The 27,463-nt window shown below is 40.3% G+C and overlaps 1 protein-coding gene across 10 annotated transcripts in view; it reads left to right on the top strand.

Moving 5' to 3' along the window:
• CAB39 (calcium binding protein 39) overlaps nucleotides 1-27,463 on the top strand; it is a 105,111-nt gene that overhangs the window by 2,206 nt on the left and 75,442 nt on the right. The window contains exons 2-4 of one of the 10 annotated variants that reach the window (XM_077956478.1): nucleotides 20,492-20,672; nucleotides 22,456-22,588; nucleotides 25,786-25,922. The gene's annotated coding sequence lies outside the window, so the exon portion shown is untranslated. 10 annotated transcript variants of the gene reach the window in all.

Genomic DNA, 27,463 nt, shown 5'->3' on the forward strand with positions numbered 1-27,463 from the left:
TCCAGTCTTTTTCTGTGTATTTTTTCTCTGCATAATGAAATATATTGTATGCATATGTATACACACACATATCCCTAAGCTTTTCTTATCATTAAATATCTTTAGATAAAAAATTTTTACTCAGGAATGGAAATCTTTTAAGCGTGTTATGTTTTCCTGACAAGGTTGTATTATTTACGTCAGATGAAATGCAGTAGTTACGCTTAATAACTACTAGTGTGGACAGAACTTTTTCTAAAAGCTTCTTGTTTCAAGTACATTTATTACTTTCTCTGTAAGACTTGGATCCTCTTGCTTGTTGAATAAAGTTTTTATTGGCAGCATGTGTGTTGTCATGAGGTATGGAAGAGGAAGAAAGCACACAGATCTCTGCTATAGGAGTGAATGGACTTCTAAAAGGATGCTGTCAAAAGATTATGATCATGGCTGGTATACCATCCCCCACAGACGGCGATGCAGTGTCCCTTCCTACCTCCCACTTCGCTCCTGAAAAATAGTCTCTACACTAGGGCCATCCATATAGGGTAACTATTTTTTGACCATGATAACACGAAGATTCAGGCTGGATATCAGCATAGAATATTTCATGAAATGGTTTGATACTATAACAAATGGGTGGTATTTGCTTTCTTGGTTTTGGTTTTTGAGACAGGTTCTCTGTTGCTCAGGCTGAAGTGCAGTGGTGCGAACACGGCTCACTGCAACCTCAACCTCCTAGGCTCAAGCCATCCTCCAACTTCAGCCTCCCGTAGATGGGACCACAAGCTTGTACCATCACATCCAGCTAATTTTTGTATTTTTATAGAGACCGGATCTTGCCATGTTGCCCAGACTGGTCTTGAACTGCTGGGATCAAGTAATCCTCTCCCAAAGTGCACGGATTACGGGTGTGAGCGTCCAAGCCCGCCTGAATATTTGTATTTTAATTTCAAGGCAGCTTACTTCCCTTCATTAACATTTTCTACTTCAGGTTCTTGTACTAAGTCAGTTTTTTCCCATGTATTTTGCATTCTAAGGTGTATTAATAAGATCTCTGTTTCTGTTTCATCACGTATAAAGTGAGATGCTGAGTAAGGCTGTGTACGTTTCCTAAAGTTAATATAGAAAAACTGCTAATAAAGTCCAGTGTAAGTATGGGGTTTGGTAACTTGATTTTTTTTGAATATTTGTATATTGCAAATGTGTATGCCACACAGGGTCTTTATTATCTTGGAATATTTACTAAAGTTTTCTGTTTTGATCAACTTTTGTGGGATTATAGATTTCTTTAGTTACTGCCATACTTTCCCAAGAGCCTTTTTTCCAGATTGATGACTAATCACTCACAGTTTTGCCATCTGCCATGAGAAAATACACAAATCCAACTTCCCCAACCCCACCCCCCCAAAATAAAATTGAATAGTGGGACGGAATTTCGTTTTAGGTATTGTCTTTTGGTTACATTTCTGGCATTGTTTCTATTCCAGGTCTATTTTATTTTTTAATTTAAAAAATGTTTTAATTAAAAGAGATGGAGTCTTGTTGTGTTGCCCAGGCTGGTCTTGAACTCCTGGTCTTATGCCATCCTCCTGCCCCAGCCTCCCAAAGCACTGGGATTATAGGCGTGAGCCACCACACCGACTTCCAGCCCTATTTTTAAAGTTCAGGGCGAGGGGTGTAGCTTACTCCTATAATCTCAATGCTTTGGGAGGCCAAGGTGGGAGGATTGCTTGAGCCCAAGAGGTGGAGGCTGACCTGAGCAACATAGCAAGACCCCATATCTACAAAAATGAAAAAATTAGCTGGGCATGGTGGTGTGTGTGCCTGTTGTCTTAGCTACTCAAGAGGCTGAGGCAGGAGGGATTGCCTGAGTCCGGGAATTTGCAGCCTCAGTGAACTGTGATCATGGCATTCCGGCTTGGGTGACGGAGTGATACCCCATCTTGAAAGACATATACATAAAATAAAAATAATAAAAATAAAAATTCATTTTCCTCTTTTTCATTGCTCCTTTTAATTGGGCATTTGGTTTTATGAATGTCTTTACATGTTACAGAAATGGGACTGTGGAATGTGGATTAATATGGATAACAGAAAAACTTTGGTAGACTTTTTTTTACACACTTTGTTGTGTGATAAAATTGTGTGAAAAAAGATCAAATCTCCGAATCTCTGGGTTAAATTACTTGTGACTTGTTATTACTGAGGTGTAAAGATCTGGCATTATTATGAAGTCAAGTAATCTAAAATTGCGTAGCGATTTAGTCATCAGTATCTTTTGGCTATTGTGAGAAGACTTGTATTAGAGCCTTCTTTAATTACAGAAGGAATTGAACTGTGTGAGAGTTCTTACATTATGTGCTCTTACTGACTCTCCGACCAGATCCCAACCACTTTTTAAAAAATTCTCCTGCAAGGGAGTCTTGCAGTGGGAAAGAGAGACTGTCCTCAACTCCCCTAATCTCTACAGTCCAGAATATGGGGGCAGAGTAAAGTGAAGCAAATATTTCTGCCATCACCATTTGTAGAGTAGACCGGTCTGTGAATAAAATGATCAGTGTTCTGCCTAGTTTCTCAGGCCCTCCAAGGATTATGAGAAGAGTTACTGTGGGCCTAGGTGGCAGATCATAGACTGGTGGTGATGAAATCAGGTTAACAGCTTGTTGCCATCTGCATTTTTGGCGGGTGGGGTGCGTTTTAGTCCTTCATTGTGCCATTTCTGTTTCACTGAGCTTCCCAGTCCCACAGTGCTTTTAACTTTTAAAACAGAAGGGGTGAGGGGACAGCAGAATTGTGGTTTATAGCAGCTGTGATGTCAAGCCTGCAGAGGAAGGGAGAATGGCATGCAGAGAATTGCAAGAGGTCATTCGGGTGTGAAGTGGCTCCAAAGGAGGGAGGTAAATCCTGCCTTGGCCATTTATGTTGACCATATCCAGTGCATACCTATTTGTATGATCTTTAATAGCTTTTGTCTTGGTACTCAGAATATAGTGTTTTAAGTTATAGATTGTGTTTGCTTGTTCGTTTGTGTGTGTGTTCATATGCATATTTTCAAAGATGGAGAAAATCTAGCCATTATTTAGTGGCAGTTTGGTTTTATATGGTAATTATTCTTTGGGAGCATTATCTAGCAAAAATTGTTGAGGACCAAAAAAGTACGATACTGTTAAAAAAATCACACACTTTATTTTGGTAATATGTTTGAGAAACAGAACATACATTGTGTAGCTTTATCTTAATTAAGTTCCTACTTTGACCTTGTCTAATGAACTGTAACTTGCTCTTTACAGGGTACGGACTGTTAACATGTTAGTCACTGTTGCCTCCCTTCACAGTAGATTATATGTCAGCTGTATTGAGGCACTAGGAAGAAATACTTGAACAGGTTTCTGTTTACATGTCTGTAGTTAAGGCCCACTCTTAGATTTATAGAATTTGGAGAGGCAGTGTTAGCTAGTGGTTAAAAGCACAGGTGCAGCCAGACTGCCTAGATTTTGAACCCTCATTCCTCTGCTGTGGGCTCTATAACCTTAAGTTCCTTCTGTCTAGCTTGAATTCCTTGGATGGTAATAATAGACAATATCTGAGAGGGTTGGAGGACGATTAAATGAGTTGCTACATCTGATGTGCTGCCATATATCAGATGCCTAGACATAAGTTGTGTGATGCCGAGGATAGGCTTTTCCAGGTGGGAGAAACTTTAGAACTTCAGAGACAACCTGGGCAGAATGGTTCTTTCTGCAGGTGGGAACACTGAGGCCCACCATAACTAGAGCAGAGTTTGGTTCACTGTGAGCGGTAACAGGTGTAGCTTTCTGCAAAGTGAAGTCTCTTTCCTAGGGTTGTATGGCCTATTAGCCACAGGACTGAATCTGGAGCCCGGTTTTCTTCATTCTTTGTCCAGTTTACTTGAATTAAGTATCATACTTTATGCAATAATGTCTCCTTTTGAATCTTTTCACTAACATTTACAAAGGTTGTATTCAAAATATATTAAATGCTCTTTGTCATATAATTCTTTTTTAAGGTTTAATATACTAATATTCATAATATTTGTGATGTAGCTGGCAAGTCATTTGGGAGGGGTGTATGAAGTTAAAAGTTGAAATAGGAAAGAATCAAGGGAAATTAACAAAAATTAGTTAGCTTGGGGGAACAAATTACCATTTAGGTACCCTAAATGTTGGGCAAACCTCTTAGGTAGTATTGTTCCCAACATCATTATTGATGGGAAACCAAAGTGAGGGGTTTGTCCAGGATAACACAGACATTGCACAGTTGAGCCAGAATTTGAACTTAGGTCTGCCTCACTTCAAAATATGTGCTCCCTGAAATAGGGTATGACTCCCTCATATGAAATCATTTTGTTTTCCTTGCTGAGCAGTTTTGAATTAGTATTTTAGAATGAAGGTTTATAAATAGATCCTAATTTGGATTTTAATAGATTTCCAAGCAGTAACCACATGTTATAATCTAAAAGAGATGGTTTATTACAAATGCTTTAGTTGTATAGTCATAATTTGATTAGTGGCTTATAGTTTAGTTAGGCCAGTAGATAGTATTTAATTTCCACATTATTCTTGTAGAGAAGATGGGAGGCCTGTGTTACAGTGGGAAACACAGAAGCCTGGGAATCAGAAGCTCTGGGCTGGGTCCTGACTCTGTGACTAATTATGTTGTCACTCTGGACAAGTAACTCCATCTCTCTGGGCTTCAGTCATCCCATTATTACACCAAGGGTCCCAGATTGAAAACCCCTCAAGTTCTCTTTCCCTTATTTTCAGTGATTTGTATGTAGGCTTCTGACTTGCCTTTTTCTCCTGCACTGGTTCCCTCCCCTTTTGCTGGTGGTCTTACAGTCTGTGTGAGTACTTCATGGCATGTGACTGTGCTTTAGCCTTTTTTCTCCCAGTTGGTCAGATGCCTAGTGTTATTTCATAGTACTGAAGTTCTCTGCTTAGGGTAAAGAGAGTAACATCAAAATGTGTATTTTCAAATTTTCTACCTTTGTGCTTATGAATAAGTAGTTGTAGAACTAAATGTTTTATGTTTGTAAAGTACAAGCTTAATAAGTCAGGCTATTTATTAACAAATCCTCAAGCCTCACATCAGTTTCGTTGTCACAACTGTGTTGTAAAGTTCTGCGAGCTCGGCCGGGTGCGGTGGCTCAAGCCTGTAATCCCAGCACTTTGGGAGGCCGAGGCAGGTGGATCACGAGGTCAGGAGATCGAGACCATCCTGGCTAACATGGTGAAACCCCGTCTCTACTAAAAATACAAAAAAAAAAAAACTAGCCGGGCGTGGTGGCGGGCGCCTGTAGTCCCAGCTACTCGGAGGCTGAGGCAGGAGAATGGCGTGAACCTGGGAGGCGGAGCTTGCAGTGAGCCGAGATCGCGCCACTGCACTCCAGCCTGGGTGACACAGCGTGAGACTCCGTCTCAAAAAAAAAAAAAAGTTCTGCGAGCTGTTTGTTTTAGGGGAAGGAAAGATGTTAACCAAAGGCAGTGAGAGTGGGAAAGAAAGGACCAAAAATGTAGAATCAAATTTGGGGATGTAAAGAACATGCTTTCGCTGTAGTTGGTATTAATCCCCTACCTATGTAAAGGTGGCATCCTGGCTTAGATCACAGGGTTCTTTGCAGCTCGGGATTCTGTCACTGGTAAGACATAAAGGTGATATTCACCACCCATTAGCATTCATAATTCCTCAAATGTCTGTTATTTATTTGGTCCACAAGTAGTTTGTTTTTTTGCTCAGGACGGAGTCTCACTCTGTTGCCCAGGCTGGAGTACAATGACACGATCTTGGCTCACTGCAGCCTCCGCCTCCCAGGTTCAAGTGATTCTCCCACCTCAACTTCCCGAGTAGCTGGGATTGCAGGTGTGCACCACCATGCACAGCTAATTTTAGACAGGGTGTCATCATCTTGGCCAGGCTGGTCTCAAACTCCTGACCTTGTGATCCGCCCACCTCCGCCTCCCAAAGTGCTGGGATGCCACCGCACCAGGCTTAAGCAGTTTTTAATGCCCCTTGTGCTAGGTAGTGTTCTAAAGACCGGGCCTCAAGGAGCTCTCGGTAAACAAGTTTTTTCCTGCTTTGATGGCATGTGATCAGCCAGCCAGTTCATTTACTTTTGAATTCTATAGCAGGGAGACAGAAACTCAGGCTGTTAACATGACCCATGTAGATACTCTTTTGGCTTCCATCTCTCTAGTTACAGTATGGTTTCATCGCTGTTCAGCATTGGTGAGTTACAGGTTTTTCATATGTATATAAGTTTCATGTCTCTAGATTGTCATTTATTTGAATAGAGGTTTTTTGTTTTTTACCTCTTAAAATTGATCTCCTCTCCCCTTTTCCCCACCTCATGTTTTCAGAGTATAGTAATACGTTCTTTCTATAAATACTAAATGATACAGCTATGTGATAGTATGATAAAACATTTTTTTTTTTTTTGAGAAGGATTCTTGCTCTGTCGCCCAGGCTCAAATGCAGTGGCGCGATCTCCGCTCACTGCAACCTCCACCTTCCGGGTTTACGCCATTCTCCTGCCTCAGTCTGCCGAGTAGCTGGGACTACAGGCATCCACCACCACACCCGGCTAATTTTTTTGTATTTTTAGTAGAGTCAGGGTTTCACCATGTTAGCCAGGATAGAGTATGAGAAAACTTTGGCAGTCAGCATGGTGGCTCATGCCTGTAATCCCAGCACTTTGGGAGGCCAAGATGGGCAGATCACTTAAGGTCAGGAGCTCAAGACCTGCCTGGCCAACATGGCGAAACTGTCTCTACTAAAAATACAAAAATTAGCCTGGCATGGTGTCAGGTGCCTGTAATCCCAGCTACTTAGAAGGCTGAGGCGGGAGAATTGCTTGAGCCCTGGGGGTGGAGGTTGCAGTGAGCCGGGATCCAGCCTGAGCAACAAGGAAACTCCATCTCAAGAAAAAAGAAAAAAAATTTGCTTAGCAGAGATGAAATACTTAACCAAAATACAGTTTTTTTCTGTTTATCTTTTTATTTCAGCTATATTTGTGCTTATTTGAAAGTGATTTACATACTATGATAATTGAAGGTTATGAGGATCCCCTTTTCCCAGATAAGTTCCACATAAAGCCGTGTTTCCCAGATTGTGTTTTGTAGAATGCCAGTCTTATGAGAGATTGTTTATAGGAGAGCTTCCAGGGTGAGATTTTAACTTGGGAGAACACTGGGTTAAACGTAGTTAAACAGATGTTTATTTTTGATGGTGATTGTGTTACTGTTTTTCTGCAGAGCTTGTCAGAGTTTTTAGTAGTGTGTATTGGCAAGTTGAGAAATACTGCACCTTGTATTTCCTTCCTTCAAGTGTATTTGGTCGAAAGAACACCCCCTCCCCCCAGGAAATACCCACAAACATCTTGAAGAAAGGTTCTACTGGAACACAGTTTGAGAAACCCTCTGATTTGCATACTTATTAGTATGGCATTCAAAGCATTTACTTGCTAATTGGGATGATAATTTTTTATCAGTTGAAATTCAACTAAGATTGTAGTGGCTTTCCAAGCCTTTTTTTTTTTTTTTCAGCCTGCAGTGAGAAATTATATTTTTGATCAGTGACCCAAGACATATACACACACTCTCAAAACTGAAAAAGAAATTTCATGAAACAGTACTTAGGTCTTACTACATATAATGCATTCTGATATTTTCTGTTTTATTTCTTAATGCTTTTTATGGACTGCGAAAATAATTCAGCGTGCAATTTGAGAGACACTACAAGGTTACATGAATTTATAAACTTACGTTAGAGTGAAAATATACGATACAAACTTTCATTTTTCTATTTAAAAAATGTTTTGTAGAGATGGGATCTCACTATATTGCCCAGGCTGGCCTTAAACTCCTGGGCTGAAGCGATCCTCCTGCACCAGCATCCCAGAATGCTGGGATTACAGGCATGAGCCACCTTGCCCAGCCCCAAACTGTTGTATAAGTGAGAAAACGAAAGCTCAGTGTAGAAATGAGATGGGAGGGGCTCTGGCCATTCAGGATTTAAATCCTGGTTGTGTGTTGTTGGGCAGGGTGTTTAATGCCTGTTCTTCCTCAGCTTTCTCATTTGTAACAGAGCAATAATAGAACCTATACATAAAGTAGCTGTGAGGATTCAGTAAGAATGCCATGCATAGTGTGTCTGCTAGTGTGCTCTAAGTGCCCAATACATTTTAGCTTTTATGATGGTTGAAGTCTCAAATTCTTTCTGCTGTACTGTACGTACTTTGAAAAGTATTTTAAGACTGTGGAAGTGTTTAAGTAACCTCCAAGTAAAGCTAGACTCTTGATCTCTAGTTGGATGTATCATTTGTTGTGATCTCAGCCCTCTGAAATAGTAAGTTTTAAAAATAGCGAAAAGGAGCCACTTAAAGTTGTTTTGTATCAGTTGCAAGTGGACACTCGGTTGCCAAGCTTTATAGTATATTATTGTATAGTTTTAAAACTATTCTTTTTTAACTTTCTTAATTTTTAGTTTTGTTAAAGAAAAGAACGAATACTTTAGCGGCTATTCAAGCCTTTTTTTTTAATTCTTTATAAGCTTGTAATTAAATACAAATATATCGATACCTGTAACCTATTAATTTAGCTTTCTTGTAGTTTTAATTCATTAAAATTAAAAAGTTACTGTTTCCTGTTTTATCCACGTTTCTGCAGGTATAGTGAGTTTGCCCATTCTCAATGTATTATATTGCCTTTGGGGTTTAGTTTTGTGTCCTGACCTAAGAAAAGGGACATTTACAGGGGATTTACAATAGTTGGAGCCTGATTTCCCATTATCTTTTTTTTTTTTTTTTTTTCCTTTCTGGTTTAGACACTTTATTTTCATTTTTCTGCTTTGGGCTTCCTGAACCCCCCCACTTAAATTTTAAGGTTGAACCTCCCCCAAAAACAGGAAGACAAGCAAGTCTCTGATTCAACATTCTTGGGGGAGTAAGTTTTACTCTCCAAAGCCACATCACTGAAATCCTGCTGCCCCTTCTGCAGCAGGTGTGTCCTCATCTGTACGTTCCTGCAGTGTGTTGTCTTTGAGTTGATCCTCCAGTTGTCTCACCTCCCAGACCCTTCGCCTCCTTTTAGTGCCCCACCCCACACTGTCCTTGGAGAGCCGCACTATCACTGGGGCACCCAGAACCCCCTGCCTGCTGATTGGGCTTTGGTTGGGTCTGGCCAGTAGAAGCCCTGGGCAGGAGATTAGAGGGTAGGAGGAAAAAGAACTCAGCGTATGTCTTGCCCTGCCCTGTTCGTGCCCTCGAGGCATTGTTTGGCCAGGGGTTCCCATTGTCTTAAACATAGCTCGCTACTTCGTATATTAATGGCACTACTGAGGCATTTGAGTTTTCTAGCCATGGATTGTTTCTCAGTTTGTTTCTTTTATACTCCAGTTTGTCTTCAGTGTGACCTGAAGTTGCTGAAATAAGAGGTTCCAATCAGCATCACCACCACGTACCAATTCAGTATGAAAATAGCATAGAGGGCCTGGTGGTGTGGCTCACACCTGTAATTCCAGCACTTTGGGAGGCTGACGTGGGTGGATCCCTTGGGGCTTTTAGGAGTTTGAGACCAGCCTGGGCAAAACGGTGAAACCCTGTCTCTACTAAAAATACAAAAATTAGCTGAGTGTGGTGACACACACCTGTAATCCCAGCTACTTGGGAGGCTGAGGCATGAGAATCGCTTGAACCTGGGAGGTGGAGGTTGCAGTGAGCCGAGATTGCACCACTGCACTCCAGCCTGGGTGACAGACCGAGACTGTCTCCAAAAAAAAAAAAAAAGAAAAAGAAAAGAACATAAAGGCATACAGATTCTCTACTTGTGTGAACAGGAGGAATGTAATAAAAAGAATAAATAATTGCTAACATAGCACATGTATGTTAGCTGCTGATAAATTGTTTAAGACCTCTGTGAATAGTTTACCTCGTTTAATCTTTTAATAGCCCTTTTTAATATCAAATTTTGTCCTCATACTTTTAGGTGAGTAATGGAGAAAAACAAGCAAATTATGTAATTGGCCTGAAGTTATACATGTAGAAAGTGGTCCTAGATTTGAAACCCAGGTCACAGAGCTTGAACTTGCAACCTACCATGCTGCCTCTACCACAGGATACTGGAATGTAGCATCATCCTGGAACGTAGGACATTTCTGATACAGAAACAGATGAGATCAAGTCTCCTGGTCAGGATGTTTGATGTCTCAGGACACAGAGAACTTTCATTTCTCATGACTGAGTTGCTGTCAATGATCTTTGAGGAGTTGTGATGAAATGGAGCCATGCAAGAAAATTAGGAAAGTTAAAAGTACGATTTTTCCATAAAAGGAAAAGATGGAATCTACAAATCATGAGACTGCACTTGATGTTGATTGCCAGAGTCCGAGCTATGTGTTGATTTCTAGAAGCTACCATCCATTTATTAACTATTTCCTTTTTTAGTAGGATTCTATTAAATGTCTTAGATAAGGATGGGGCAGGATAGGATTCCTGAAAGAATGCATGGTTCTTCCATATTTGAGATTATCTGAAAATATTAAATTGTACAGTTTAAATTGGAATATTTTTCTAGGACTTAAAATCATTTTGATGTTTTTGCTTTTTAATTTAATTAATTTTTTTTTAGACAGAGTCTCTCTCTGTTACTTGGGCTGGAATGCAGTGGCACGATCTTGGCTCACTGCAACCTCTGCCTCCTGGATTTAAGTGATTCTCGTGCCTCAGCCTCCTGAGTAGCTGGGATTACAGGTGGCCAGGCTGGTCTTGAACTCCTGGCCTCAAGTGAGCTGCCCACCTTGGACTCCCAAAGTGCTGGGATTACAGGCATGAGCCACTGCGCCTGGCCTCATTTTGATGTCTTTATAGGATCCTTTTACTTGTGTTCATTATAGCTATCTAATATGCTTTGGGGGAGTCTCATATGGCACATTAGTCACAGGTATGGTGGCCTGCATCCCTATGCCTTAACCTTCCCATGTAGGCAGGAAGGAACTAGGAACTGTTAGTATCTTCCTGTATGTAAACACAGCAAAGTAAATACTTTCTGTTTTTATATTGTTAAAATAATCCATTTCTGTTCTTGAAGATCGTTGCTAACCTATTCGTTTACTCAGAAGCTAGTCTTGGTCTTGTTCACATAGTGATTGGAAACTGAGTTGATGGAAAGAGGGCAACCCTTCCCCACAGAAGCTGAAAGGGAGGGGCAGGGAATGTTTTTTCTTTTTTAGTCTTACAGAAGGTCCCCAACTTTTTAAACATAGTGAAAGGAAGACAGAAGGAATCAGTGTGCTTAGCATACGAGATTGTATGCTGATGCCCTTCAGATGTTTGAAAAGGTCAAAAGACTGTCTTTTATGGAGGCTTTTGTTATTGAGAAGAGGAAGGAATAATACGAAATACAGAGAGGGAAGAGGAACAAGACAGGAGTATATCCAGAAGAAAGTGACCAAGTAACCATAGACACTGGGTCTAAATTTGTGTGTCATACACAACTTTGAAAGAGCTAATAATGAAGGTGGAACTGATTGCTTTTCAGAATTGTCTTAAGAAGTAGAGCACTTGAATAGATTGTTAACCATATTTAATAATATATGTAAATATTTAAATATATATAAATTGGAAGAGGGCAAGCCTTCCTCATGGAAGCTAAAAGGGAGGGGTGGGGGATATTTTAAATGTATGTAAATATTTAAATATGTATGTATTTAAGAAGTAGAGCACTTGAATAGATTGTTAACTATATGTGTGTGTGTGCATGTGTGTGTGTATATATATATATATTTTTTTTTCTTTTTCCTTTTCTTTTTTTTTTTTTTTTTTTTTGCGACAATGTCTCACTCTATCACCCAGGCTGGAGTGCAGTGGCGCAGTCTTGGCTCACTGTAGCCTCAACCTGGGCTTGAGTGATCCTCCTACCTCAGCCTCCTGAGTGACTGGGACTACAGGTGTGCACCACCATGCCCAGATAACTTTTTTGTATTTTTTGTAGAGATGGGGTTTCACTATGTTGCCCAGGCTGGTCTAGAACTGGGCTGCAGTGATCCATTCGCCTTGGCCTCCCTAAGTGGCCAAGTGCTGGGATTACAGGTGTAAGCCACTGTGCCTGGCCTTAACTTATGGCATATATTAAATATATATTAAAGGTTGTAGCCTCCCAACCAGATAGGGGAAGGAGTACTCCAGACCCAGTTAGCATAGAAATTATATACTCTTATATAAATGATATACCTAACATATATACCCGTGTAGAAATTATATGTTCTCTTTAAAAGTTTCAAAAAATATAAACTAGATTTATTCTAGATGCTAGAATACCAAAAGATACCAAATTCATGTTACAAAACTAGCCTAGGCCAGGTGCGGTGGCTCATGCCTGGAATCCCAGCACTTTGGGAGGCCGAGGCAGGAAGATCACCTGGGGTCAGGAGTTCAAGACCAGCCTAGCCAACATGGTGAAACCCAGTCTCTACTAAAAATGCAAAAGTTAGCTGGGTGTGGTGGCACACGCCTATGGTCCCAGCTACTTGGGGGCTGAGACAGGAGAATTGCTTGAACCTGGCGGGGGAGGTTGCAGTGAGCTGAGACCACACCACTGCACTCCAGCCTGGGCGACAGAACAAGACATCGTCTCAAAAAGTAAAAATAAATAAAAACTAGCCTAAACTCTTAAAAACCTAATCAAATATAAAATATAAGAACAACTGAGAAGACATTACAAAGGACGAAAATTGTATTCCAATTTATCTTTTTTTTTTTTCTGCTCACTGCAGCTCTTCCACCCAAGCTCAAGTGATTCTCCAGCCTCAGTCTCCCGAGTAGCCGGGGTTACAGGGGTGAGCCACCACTCCCAGCTAATTTTTGTAGAAATGGTGTTTTGCCATGTTGAAAGTGCTGGGATTACAGGCGTGAGCCACCGCACCCTGCCCCAATTTATCTTTTATATGTGTTTTTGAGACAGGGTTTTGCTTTATCACCCATTCTGGAGTACAGTGGCGCAGTCCTAGTTTACTGTAGCCCGGAACCCCTAGGCCTAAACAATCCTCCTGCCTTGGCCTCCTGAGTAGCTAGGACTACAGGCATGTGCCACCACACCCAGCTATAATTTTTTAAACTTTTTGTGGAGACGGGGTCTCATTTTGTCTCCTAGATTGGTCTCCAACTCCTGGGCTCAAGCAATCCTCCTGCCTTGGCCTCCCAAAGTGCTAGAATGACGAGCATGAACCATTGCACCTGGCCCCAGTTTCACTTACAGAAACAATGAACATTCTAAGTAAAACACCAGCAAAACTAATTAAATATGAAATTGTTAAAGAAGATAAAACCTGGTATTTACTATGTGCCAAGTAAGTGTTTTAAGCACTAACATGGTCTCAGTTAATCCCTGCAGCTTTGAGATTACTATGCTTATTTTACACATTATGAAATATAGGCCAAAAGGTTAAATAGTCTGCTCAAAGATAAGTTGCAAATAAGCCACAGAGCCTGATTTTGAACCTTGGGAGGTTTGCACCAGCTAGTATTTAACCTCTGGCTATATTGTCCCAGTATGTGCCAGGATAGCAATGTTAAACAGGTATTCTTGTTTTATGAACTCTTGAAATCAGAAAACAAAACAAGGATGCCCAGTAACACTGATGTTTGATAATATCTTGGCCAGTGCAAGAATACATCAAATAAAAGATTTAACTATTGAACTATTGGAAAAAATGGTGGAATATAGCAGTATTTGCAGATGGTCACAATTTTAAACCTGGGAAAACCAAGAGAATCAAATCAAGAGTTAAAAATAAGAGTTTAGTGCCTGGTGTGGTGGCTCATGCCTGTAATCCCAGCACTTTGGGAGGCCGAGGCGGGTGTATCACCTGAGGTCAGGAGTTCGAGACCCGCCTGGCTAACGTGGTGAAACCCCGTTTCCACTAAAATACAAAAAAATTAGCCGGGCATGGTGGCGTGTGCCTGTAATCCAAGCTATTCAGGAGGCTGAGGCAGGAGAATGGCTTGAACCCGGGAGGTGGAGGTTGCAGTGAGCCGAGATCTCCAACTTGGGCAACAAGAGCAAAACTGTCAGACAGCACACGTTTATGCCTGTTGTCCTGATGTATGTATTCATTGTGCCCCGCTTCATTCTCCAATTTGCCCTGGTTTGGATGATAAATTGTCATCTTACCATTCAGCAGTTGCAAGACTAGCTGTTTCTTGACCGCCTCCTCTCATTTTTTTGCTGTTAAGGATGCAAGACTATTGTATCAGGTCCTAGGGTGTCCCCCTGATGTACCCCCAAGGTAGTTTGATTCTCAGGTGTTGCTTCTGGAGCTGTAGCATCCTTCTTTGAAACGAAAAGGGGTTTCAGTAGATTGCCTTGACTTTTCTTCCTTCTCAATGAGAGCTGTATGCTGTTAGCACTTCTGGCTCTAAAGTATTTGACTTTGCTTGAAAGGAGACTCTGAATGTAAACACTATTTTTGCCCAAATTCTCTCTTCCTTCACTCTCCCATAAGTAGCTTCTCAGGAACTACTGAAAGAGCAATTAGGGAGTTGCAGATTTTAAATGGTCGTTACTGGATGCCTTATAACTCTAAAAAAGGACTGTTTAAGGAGACAGTGTGGCAGTATTCCTATACTTACATATTTATGTAATGTTTAATTCTTTATTTTCCATATCCCTTCCAAGTTTTAGAGCAAATGTTTCCAAGGGAAATACCAGGAGTTTCACAAGATCGTTTTGGGAGTTGAGTTTAGGATGGCCAGGGGAAAAAATTACATTTAATTTGCATTTGCTTGTATAATCTTGAACTTTATTCTCAATTTGTAAAAATAAGACATACTGTTTTTACACTTTAATTTTTTCTTTGTTTCTTCCCCTGTTAATGACACATTTCAGATCTCCATCCCCAAAAGTAGGTATGCAGAGTATATGGAAGAATAAAAGACAGTGCCACTCTCAGCCTGCACTAAGCCAGTTTGGCCCTCTAAAAGGTGAAGAGAAGAAAGATCTGACCCCTGCCCTCAGAGGTGGCCCTTTGTATTAATTGGAACTCTCATGTTTCTTCCAACAAAACAGGGATTTAGTAAAATTTTATTTTGGGGAAAAGGAAGGAGGTGCATCTGGGTCTCAAAAGCTGGAACCAAGAATACAGGCACCTTTAAGACTGTCCATTTCCTACTGCACTTCCTTGCTTATTCGCCCCATGATCTCTGTGCAGACTAGATTTTTCCACCTGATAGAAAATCTGGCCACCTGCATTTCTTAAGTATGTATCATGGAACTTCAGCCCTTGGATAGACTGACTTCCTGTTCGGTGTCTAGCTTGCCCCTCCCTAACCTCTCGGTTAGGTTGAGGCCAGCAGGGGTGTGGTCATGTAAGGCCTTAGTACCACCCACTGGAGCTATGTGAGTGGTATGTGTGAGTGGGCGAGTTGCCAGAAATAAATGGTGCTGGGGGTGATATAGAATGACCCTGTGACCTTTCCGAGGATTGGTGGAGTCTGTCGTCTTCCCCTCCCATTTGTTTAGGCGTCCAGAATCAAATTCCGTAGACTTCTTGGTTATTTGACCCAGACCACATCTTCGTTCCTGTTATTTTGCCCTTTATCTCTCGTTAGTCTTAAAGGTAGGCCCTGTTTTAGGGCTTTTGGCCGCAGGTATCATGAAGGCCTGAGGGAGTCTAAAAGGGCTGGCCCACAGGATCCCAGAGGCATTCCACCCTGACTGAGGAGCCACTGCACTTATATTCACTCAACTGCGGAGGGAGGAAATGGAATATGTGCCCCACCCAGGTGGAACACTCTTCTGCATTATTAGTCTTCTGGTCTAAACCACCAATATTTGGCAACGGTGGTGGGGTTGTGTTTTCTGTTGAGTCATAGGAAAGCATCAAGTGACCAGTACTTGTTGATTGGGTAGCATTTGGTTTATCTCATCGGCCTGTTTTCCATTTACATTGTGCTCTTTGCTGGTCACCTCCCCTGATACCCTTCGAATCCTTGTTGTTTTCCTTAATTTCCTTAGAGAGTTTGGAGTAGAATGTGGAATCGCAGTTTACAGGTAGAGCTCAGCCATTATTTTATTTATTTTTTTATTTTTGAGAGAGAGTTGTTGCTGTGTCACCCAGGCTGGAGTGCAGTGGTGCAATCTCGGCTCACTGCAACCTCTGCCTCCCGGGTTCAAGCAGTTCCCCTGCCTCAGCTTCCTGAGCAGCTGGGATTACAGGCATGCGCCACCACACCTGGCTAATTTTTGTATTTTTAGTAGAGATGGGGTTTCACCATGTTAGCCAGGCTGGTCTTCAACTCCTGGCCTCAAGTGATCCGCCCGCCTCGGCCTCCCCAAGTGCTGGGATTATAGGCATGAGCCACCGCTCCCAGCTCAGCCATTATTTTAATTTATGAATGGTTTGTATACCTGGTTAAAAATTAATTTTTTGGGGGGGGTTGTGGGGGGAACAGAGTCTCCTTCTGTCACCCAGGCTGGAGTGCAGTGGTGCAGTCACGGCTCACTGCAGCCTTGACCTTGCCAGCTGAAGCAGTCCCCCTACCCCAGGCTCCCAAGTAATTGGAACCCTAGGTGCGCACCACCACACTCAGCTAATTTTTAAACTTTTTTGTAGAGACCAGGCCTCACTGTGGTGCCCAGGCTGGTCTTGAACTCCTGTGCTCAACCAGTCCACCTGCCTCAGCCTCCCAAAGTGCTGAGATTATAGGCATGAGCTACCATGCCCAACAACAAAAAAAATATTTTTCTATAAAGACCATTTAGACTTTAATATCTATAATGGCTTGCATGTAATAGGGGCTTGAAAAGTATGTTGAAGAAACTTGGAAGTATTTTTATTCATCTTTACTTACCAGAAAGGAGAACAACAGGAACTAAGCAGTTACTACAGACTGCATAGGGGCTCTTCCAGAGATGGAAGAGTTATGCCGACCATCTCTCACGTTCGAGTGGGCTGGTTTGCTGTTACTCATGGATAGAACGTATTTGACTCTCAAGAAAAATGTTGTAAGTTTCCTTTTTTGCTGCACATTGTACATGTTGATGGCTTTAACACATTTTCTCTGTTTGACTTAATGTAGTAATCTCTTCCCAGACAGGATGTCCCTGTCACGTTGTTACCTATTTCTGCCACAGTGAGAATATTGACATGCTAGATCTTAACAGTATTTAACAAATTTATTGTGGTGGTAAGGTTAAAAGCTACACCCTTATGCTAAAATTAGACTTTTTCATGTTCTTTGCCTGCCATTTTAGGGAAATGGAGAAAATTAGGGATATGTTTCCTTCTCTCGTTTTTTCTTTTTTTTTTTTTTTTTCTCCCCTTCTGTCTCATCTTCCACTTCACCCCAAGGAATTAGATAAAAAGCAATGGAAAAGTAAAGAGAGACGAAATTACTCTCAGGGCAAGGTTGGTATCAAATGCCTGTCTTTTACACTAGCTGGATGAAGCCTACACATTTGGCTTTGAGTTTGAGTAGCCAGAACAAAGAAAGAGCGAGCAAATCCAAGACAGTTTATGAGGTAAAAAGAAAGCCAACCACTTAGGAGAAGCGTAATTTTCTGTAATTGAGACCCTGTGGATCCTTTATTAATGCGAGCTCTGGGTCCTTAATATACTTCTCAAATCTCAGTCAGGAGGAGGGAAGGAGGGGAGTCAAAAAAACCTCAATAATTTGACATTGCTCAAATCTCAACAGTGTCTGTAAAAATGAAGTACCTGAGTTCAAGTTTAAGGTATATTAGTACAAGACATAAAAGACATAGTATTAGGCCAGAGTGCAGTTTAATTAAATCATTTTTCTGATGCTCTGGAGCTGTGGAAGTGGCCCTCTATAATTATTCATGCTGCCTACCTTTTAATTAAAATTGAGTACCAGAGAGGTCCAAGGTTAGTGTCTGGTAGCTGCTCTGGCTTTAACAGTTGGCTCTAATAACAACCAACACTAGTATCTGCCTTTCAAAACTTAACCAGGACTTGATTTCAAATCTAGTTATGTAAGTTGACTTGGAGGCCAGGTTAGTGTTTTCCTTAGAAACTGGTTATGCACCCAACATGCAGACATTTTTAATAGACACTGTTTTAAAGTAATTTTTAGAAAAAAATTTTTAAATTGATGACACTGAAACCCAATATATAAAACTGATAAGAGTGAGGTGTTTGGGCTGAAGAGGAGATAGACCCTCACCTGCTCCAGATCTTAGAATAAGGCTTAAAAGCCACTGTCAGAATCATGGCTACTGTCATTTTAGTTTGACAAGACTTCAGTGCCTGGATCGCTGTTTTCCCACTGTTATGGAACAAGTTCACCCTGTCTCCCCACTACCCTCTTAGGACACCTGCAGAACATCTAATTTTAAACAATATAACTTCCTTTTCAAGCCACTATGAGTCTGAGAGATTGGCAATATGGTTAACAATGACCCCAGCATTTAGGGGGAGAGAAAAATCCAGAGGATAAGATTTTTGAGGCCTGCACGGAAATGATCATCTCTGTCTGTTAGAGGTTACAGAGCGCTGTCACAAATATTTTGTTTAGTCCTCACGTTGACTTATGTTAGTAATATTCTTCTGAAATAGTAAAGGAAAACTGAAATCCCATTTTTGTAGAGGAAAATAAGTTTTTAATGTAAGTAAATGTATCCATTGTAGCTCTTCCTGAGTGGTTTTAGGCCTCTCACTAAAACTTAAATGTTTATGTTCCTTTGGATATAAGATACTTTTGTTGTGCATTTTAGATACTGCTTTGAGATTAAAAAGCAAGTTTTCCAGTTTGACTATATTATGATGTCAGCACTTACCTGGAAAGCACCACTCCATAAAGTGTGGAATGTTCTTTGAGCAATAAAAAAAGGTATGTGGTTATTCTGTAAACAGCATTTGGGTCTTTCACCTTCTGCCTGCCTTTTCACTTCATTACCCATCAGAGCTTGACGAAATTACAAAGTCATTTTTCTTGCCTTATCATACTTCAGACTGTTGCATAAAGTCTTCCAGTCAAACATTTTCTGACCCTTATCCAAATTTTTCATTCTACGCAATGCAGTTCAAGAAACGTCTCTGCTGAAGTCTGGGACCTTCAGCACAGAGTGCCCTGTCTCTGCATATTAATCTTCCATGAATTTCAGTCTTCTGTATTTGTGCCTTTCTCCCCAGCTGTATTCTAAGTCCTGGAACACCTAACGAGTATGTACCACTTATCATTCCTGCCATTTCTCATCTTTTGGTTTATGAGCTGAGTTTAGACTGTATGATTGGGAACTTTTTTCCTCCAAAAACACAAGCAAGAACTTTTATATTTGATCATGCCAGTCAGTTGGCAAATGAGGTTTGGGTTACTTGCTCTGAAGTTCAGTGTTGTTTAGCCTCATCATCTCATCGGGATCAAGACTTCATATGCCAGTTAGTGTGTTGATGTGGAGGAGTGGAGTGGAAAGAATATGTTGATTGGTTAGGAAGATTCTCAACAGAAATTATCCTTGGGTAGAATGTTCTATGTGATCCTCTACAGGGCTGTGTACTTGTGCATTCTGTGATTCTAAATGCTGCTGCTGGAAAAAGTCTGTTTACACTAAATACCACCATACGGCAGCCTTTGAGCAGTTTAAAAAGAAACCTTCCAATCTCCTACTATGGTGGTTCAGCTCAGGCTGGTTTTGTGGCATGTTTGTGTTTTTGTGGGCATTTAGCCAGAACAGAAATAGCAATGCTTAGACCTTGAAGGAGAGTGATTTTTCCAGGTTTATATCTGATGCTGTAGAAATAAGTTTAAGGTTATAAATTTTGCAAATAAAACTTTTTTTCAAAATAGTTATTCATTGGAATGACTAAAAGGAAAAACTAAAAACCATTTCACCACTCTCAGGGATGGCTTTTTAGAACCATAGCATTTCTAATCTTCCTTGGTTCTTTGACACAAAAGTCATTCTGTGGAAGGCCTTTTTCCCATACTTGAACTTCCAAGTTTTCTCATTTGTTTAGGTATTCTTTTAAAGGAGTTATCTTTATAAAAGAGCAGGATTCGCTATTTACTTTTCTTATTTACCGAAACGTGGGTGAGGCTGTGATGTTTGCCTGTGATCATATGGACTGTGTTTATACAGCCAAGTGAGAGTAAATTTAACCAGAAGGAAAATAGATATTTTTAAAATGTAGACATTGATTAACCTTTTGTATTTTAAAATACAGTACTTATTTGTCTAGAAATAGCTAAAGTTCCCATTTTCTGAAACTAGTTCTAAAAATATGATAATGTAACTCTTAATTTCTTAGGGTATCTGTGACTAAATCATTGTAAGTAAAACTAAAGATGGCAGATTTATATTGATAAAAGACTAACATATTCATAGAAATCAGTCATGTATTACAGATGTTTCTAAATAATGCTTTGTAATATGAAACTATAATTTGAAGTCTTTTTTTTTTTTGAGATGGAGTTTAGCTCTGTTGCCCAGGCTGGAATGGAACAGCGCGATCTCTGCTCACCACACCCTCTACCTCCCAGGTTCAAGCAATTCTCCTGCCTCAGCCTCCCGAGTAGCTGGGATTACAAGCATGCGCCACTACACCCGGCTCACTTTGTATTTTTAGTAGAGACGGGTTTCTGCATGTTGGTCAGGCTGGTCTTGAACTCCCGACCTCAGGTGATCTGCCCAACTTGGCCTACCAAAATGCTGGGATTACAGGTATGAGCCCCCACATCCAGCCTCTAATTTGATGTCTTAAATCATGATAAAGTCTTTGTGCTTTGCCATAATTTGAGAAGTTGAGCATTGTGAATATGATTGCTATCATTAGTACAAAAGAGCTATTTAAATTGATTTTAAATCTTCTACTAACTGCAGGTTCAATCTCATCAGTGAGTTATAAAATCACCTTAGTGGGTTATGACTAGCATTTACAAGGAAGGGAAGGAGTAGGGAGCTAGGATAGAACAAAATAGAATAAAGAATGTCAGTATAATTTTACATAGTAAGTATAAGTGCTATTTGGTGGCTCTTGTTTTCTTTGTATGAATGTATGTACATCATGGGTCATGAGGTCAAAGAAGTCTATATGCCACCAGTGATACTATAATGCAGTTAGGTGGCCTGGTGGCCTTGTGGTTATTTAATGACTGTACACAACATACAGATTGATGAGAGGCCTTATTGGAAAACTCCAGTACTGTCTTCCCTGACCTATTCATACTTTTAATAGGAAGTAAAGGAAAACTTGTGCGACTTGCTAATCAGATTTGTAGTTGACAGGAATCTGGTAGGGGAAGCTAATGTATACTGGATAACAGCATTAAGATCCAGGAAAAAAAATTTAAATGCCATACTACATACTGAGTTTAAATCAGAAGGAATTAAATAGGAATAATTGTTCAATCCTGCTGGCATGTCCCAAAATGCAGTAATACAGCGGACCCCAACCTTTTTGGCACGAGGGACAGTTTCGTGGAAGACAGTTTTTCCATGGACTAGGGCTGGTGGGGTGTGCAGGGTGGGGGATGGTTTCGGGATAAAACTGTGCCACCTCAGATCATCAGGCATTAGGTTCTCATAAGGTGCGGACAACCTAGATCCCTCAAATGCGCAGTTCACAATAGGGTTCACACTCCTATGAGATCCAATGCTGCTGCTGATCTGACAGTAGGCAGAGCTCAGGCAGTAATGCTGTCTTGCCCACTGCTCACCTTCTGCTGTTACTAGCAGTCCACTGGACCCGTACCAGTCCGCAGTCCAGGGGTTGGGGACCTCTGCAGTAGTATACAATGGATGAAGGTGGGGCTTCCTGTGCAACATGTACAAAAGACTTGGGTCAATTAAATTGCTCAGTAGAAAGCGTTTTAGCTGTGTGGCGTGACTGTTAAAACTTAACGTAATTTAAGATCACATTTATGAAATACATGGAAAGGTAGTCTTGCCTGGTTAGCTAACATATGGGGAGTATGGGATCCAGTTTGGAGCACCACACTCTGAGAGGAGCAGTGACAAATAGGAATGTCTGGAGAATAATTCACATGGTCCCCCGATTGAGTTAATTCCCCCAAGGTTTATCTCCCTCTGTAACAAAACCACAGCTGGACAAATTTTACGGGAATTTGGTTTGCTGACTATGCTAATGGTGGTGCAGATTCAATGTGAATATGTGGTTCTCGTTCCCAGACAGCTCACAGGATAGTTTTGAGATGGTTAATTACATATTAACATGTCTTATTAGACTGTTGAAAATGCTTTCAGCTCTTTCTTCATGACATCTCTTTCATTTTATCCCAATTCTGGATGCCACCATGCTTAAGACACAAGGATACAGGTCTACTTCAGAATATTCCTACCTGATACCCATGGAAATGGTTGCTCAGATTTGATATTTTGTCAGTTTACTTCTATATTTGCCTCTGGCTTGACTTGGACTGGGATAAGGTCTAGGAATGGGAATTTATCTTTTTCCTTAAAAGATGGAGTCTCATTTTTTGCCCAGGCTGGTCTCTAATTCCTAGCCTCAAGCAGTCCTCCTGCCTCAGTCTCCCAAGTAGCTGGGATTACAGGCGTCCATGCCCAACTCTAGGAATGGGAATTTGATCACATCATGAGTTGGAATCTAATTCTAAAAGGTATGTGTATACATTCAGTTCTTAAAATATCTTCAAATCATAAGGCTATAATTTTGAACAATATATCAAATTTAAATAAGTTTATGTAATGTTATACTTATTCAACATGTATTTAGATATACTTACCATATAAAGAATATGTTTTGCCTCCCCCAGATTAACTTAATTAGTTGCTGGCTAAGTGGAGAAAAGTCACAAATTCTTACAGTGATTTCTTGATTTACTTTTTTGTCTATAACTAAGCAGTACCATAATGAAAGCAGCCATCCTTTCTCAAACTGGATAGTATAGTGAGATTCATTAAATGAGACTCTACTAGAATGGCTTTTTTCAGAAAGATACCATTGCTTGACCATAAATGTTTGATATCTATAAATATGAAATTTTGGATTCATATTCAGGATGCAGTTCCAAACCTAGTAGGAAATCCAAAATTTCTTTTTTTTTTTTTTTTTTTTTTTGAGACAGAGTCTCGCTCTGTCGCCCAGGCTGGATGGAGTGCAGTGGCCAGATCTCAGCTCACTACAAGCTCCGCCTCCCGGGTTCACGCCATTCTCCTGCCTCAGCCTCCCGAGTAGCTGGGATTACAGGCGCCCGCCACCTCGCCCGGCTAGTTTTTTTGTATTTTTTAGTAGAGACGGGGTTTCACCATGTTAGCCAGGATGGTCTCGATCTCCTGACCTCATGATCTGCCCGTCTTGGCCTCCCAAAGTGCTGGGATTACTTGAGCCACTGCGCCCGGCCCAAAATTTCTAAATAAAAAGATTTACAGGTAAATCTTATAAGAAAATAAAACTTCTTATATTAAGTGACAAAGTTGAAATGCAAATGGCAAACTAGGAGAACATATTTGAAAAAAAAAAAAAAAATGTAAACAGCCAAAGGGATAATGTTCATAATTATTCAATATCCTACAAGTCAATAAGAAAAGGATTCCAAATTGGGCAATAGAGATGTACAATTTCAGTAAGAAAATAGAAATGGAAGTATGTTCATTGTCATTAATGATTGGCAATTCAAATTAAAGAATTGATCAGAGGGGTGGAAAGAAGAGGAAGTCAAGAAGATAGCATTTTTAATCTGGCAGCTTGAAAAGGTTAATAGGTCCTAGTGTTGATTAGCTGGCAAAGAAATGGCTGCCATCATGGACTTTTGATGACTGTGTAAACTGGCCTAAGTTTTTGGTATGAGTTAAGAATCTTTGTGTTTTGACTCTCAGACTGCTGCTGCCTTATCTGAGTCACTCAGAATCTTCCTTGGCTGCATTTTACTCTCATATCTGGTGTACATAACTGCACAGAATATTGTGTGGTCTTTTTGTGGCCGGGTTAGCCCTTTGTTTAGCTAGTCCTTATGAATAGCTTTCTAAGGTGGGCAGGACAGGTCTAATTACCTCAAGCTTTATAACGATGAGGAAACTGGCATTTGAGCTCAGTGACTGTCCTGGGTCTGGTTAGTAGAGAGGAAGACAAGGAGTTGCGGTTTCTTTCCCTTCTCTCACTCTATAGGACTTCCACAGACAACTAGGCTGGCACTAAGACACAGTAAGGCTGGCTACATCTGCACAGAAAGGAAGGAACAGATAGAGTAACTCATTAAAAATAAGACCCCCAAAGACGAATGTTTTTGCTGAAATAGTTACAAAGCAACCTGTCGTTTGGAAAAATGCTGTGATGACCCCCTACTGACTCTAGAAAGAGTTGTGTTCGTCTGACAGTTTCAAGTGTGAAGAAAATATGTATTTACTTTTATAATTAAAGGACATTATTAAAGATAGTTTTGTGTGGAGTTATTGATAAAAATATTGGAAGTTTTGTCAAGCTACATTAATATAGAAAATTTAAACATAGGGCTGTAGACCTTAATTTTTAAACTTGTTTTTCTTTGTGATGTTATTAAGCTACTTTAGAACTTGATAATCATTTAGTCACAACTAGAAGAAACTCATTTAGAAGAGTACTCACTTTGATGGCAGCTTGTTTCAGTACTGAGCAAACTGCCTTTCTTGTAAACAATAAAAGACATTTGAAAACTGCTAATTGGGGCCAGTATTAAGTTAGGGCAAAAAATAAATATTAATATAAAAAAGAAACCTTTTGTCTGCAAAAATCAGGGGTGTGTGTGTGTGTATATATATATATGGTTATTAGAACTTAGAAGAATAAAGTCACAGAGCTCTGCTACATGATACTTTTTTTTTTTGAGGCGGAGTCTCGCTCTATCACCTAGGCTGGAGTGCAATGGCACGATCTCAGCTCACTGCAAACTTCGCCTCCTGGGTTCAAGTGATTCTCCTGCCTCAGTCTCCCTAGTAGCTGGGATTACAGGCATCTGCCACCATGCCCGGCTAATTTTTTAATTTTTAGTAGAAACGGGGTTCACCATTTTGACCAGGCTGATCTGGAACTCCTGACCTCAAGTGATCCACCTGCCTTAGCCTCCCAAAGTGCTGGGATTACAGGCATGAGCCGCAGTGCCTAGCCCCATGATACATTCTTAACTTCAAAGGGCTACTTAGTTGTAGTCAGTTTGGTTAAACTTCCAGCCGTATTATATATACTTTTTGTTTTTTGGGGACAGAGTCTTACTGTGTCGCCCAGGCTGGAGTGCAGTGGCATGATCTCGGCTCACTGCAGCCTCCACCTCCCAGGTTCAAGCAAACCTCCTGCAGCCTCCTGAGTAACTGGGACTACAAGCACGCACCACCATGCCTCGCTAATTTTTGTATCTTTAGTAGAGATGGGGTTTCACCATGTTGGCCAGGTTGGTCTTGATCTTTGACCTCGTGATCCACTCGCCTCAGCCTTCCACAGTGCTAGGATTACAGGCGTGAGCCACCACACCTGGCCTCCAACCATATTTTGAAGTGTATTCTATAACTGTGTTTAGATGTTACAGTGGATGTTTATACATGTCCTACCTTGTTCCAGAAAGAATGTAAGGGAGCTTGTAACAGTCTGTTGTATTTATCATAACTTTGGTTTTTGAAATCTGTAACAACTGCATGGTACACTGAAATCACCACAGTAAAATTTGATAATAGTAGTATGAGTCTCTTAGTAAGTATTTGAGGTTTAACATGAAGTTCCTGTTTGTAAAATTAATACATAGCTTTCTGCAAGAGGTGTTGCTACTTTGTAAAATGATTTTTCTCTAAAAAATGAGCTACTAAAACAAAGCCCTCTGTTTTCTCTAAGCAAATATATTTTGTTGCTCCAATGAAGAATGAACCTTACCGTTACAGCATATTTCATAAACATTCATAATTTGACATTTCTCGTTTACTATAAAGGAAATTTTTAAGGATTAACAGAAAGCCTTTTTTAAGAGGAACGTAAGTATTTTTAAACAATACATTCACTAAGCCCATTTCATTAAGTACTCATTCTATAATTCATTCATTCATTAAAGATAGGTTAGCACAAGAATTATTTAATACTTTAGATTACCAAAATGGAATTAATGGTCTACTTGACATATGTAATAGGTATATCTAGCTTTAGGATCATAGAGAATGTTTTGCTAACAATGGTCTACCTTTACCCTTGCTTCTCTATTCTAGAAAGGTTAAAAAAATTTGAACTCTTTGAAAAATCTTTTTAAGCGTTCTGAGAAAAATGTAGACATGTGCCTAAAGGAACCTTGTTTTAGTTAAGATGCTATTTTCCCAAAGGACGATGAGTATGTAGAGAAGCTCATGGTCCTCAGAGCTATGCTTGCACTCCGGAGACTTGGTTGGGACTGGAAGGTACTCTCTATGCAGCATATATCTGAGATTTAATAGAAAAGGAACTTTATCAATGATTATTTTATAGAATAGGAACTTTAATAGAAAAGGAACTTTATCAATGATGAGCAATAATCCTCTTAAAAGCAGATGAAGCTGGGGTATGGGCCAAGCTTTTTAAAATTTTTTTCTTTTTTCTTTTTCTGTTTTCTTTTGGCGGGGAGTGGTGGTGGTGGGACAGAGTTTCACTCTTGTTGCCCAGGCTGGAGTGCAGTGGTGCCATCTGGGCTCACTGCAACCTGCTGGGTTCAAGCGATTCTCCTGCCTCAGCCTCCAGAGTAGCTGGTACTACAGGTGCATGCCAGCACACCTGGCTAATTTTTGTATTTTTAGTAGAGACAGGGTTTCACTATGTTGGCCAAGATATTCTCGATCTCCTGACCTTGTGATCCGCCTACTTCGGCCTCCCCCAAAGTGCTGGGATTACAGGCATGAGCCACTGTGCCAGACCAAAATCTTTAAAAAAAAAAAAAAAAAAAAAAAAAACTTTTTTTCTTAAGGATAGGGGCATTCAGGGGTACCCTTTTCATATTTATTGACTCATAATCTTAGAAATTGCCCTATGCCTATTTGGTCAGGATTTAACAAAATCATTCAGCAAACATTTATTTGTGATTACTGTTTAAAATTATATTTTTATGTTTTACTTTTTTTTTTGTAATACTCGATTTATGTGTAAGATGACGGAACAAGTAAGTACAAAAAGTAGAATCTGGAATCAGAAGACTTGCCTTGAATCCTGACACCTACATTCAGTGTGTAATGTCACGGCCAGCCTTTTATGTGGCTTTAAAGGTATACAGCAATTAGTTACCATGGGAGCTAGAGAAAGGGTGCAGGGTGGTTTCACGGATGGAAAGTGTTCACAGACATTGGGTTAGGGAGTGCACATCACAGTATATAACATGCCTTAGACAGTTACTCATTCCAGTTTAACACTGATAAAAGCAGTCAATCCAAAAAAGCTGTGACGCTCCATAGCAGGATGGCTCTATAAATAGTGTTGCACTCTTAGGAACCCAGATCAAGCCTTTAAATATTCCATCTTGGGTATTACATGAAGCCATCACACTTTAGTCACAATATTA

Source organism: Macaca mulatta, chromosome 12 (genome assembly GCF_049350105.2).
Source record: "Macaca mulatta isolate MMU2019108-1 chromosome 12, T2T-MMU8v2.0, whole genome shotgun sequence".
NCBI classification, from domain to species: domain Eukaryota; kingdom Metazoa; phylum Chordata; class Mammalia; order Primates; family Cercopithecidae; genus Macaca; species Macaca mulatta.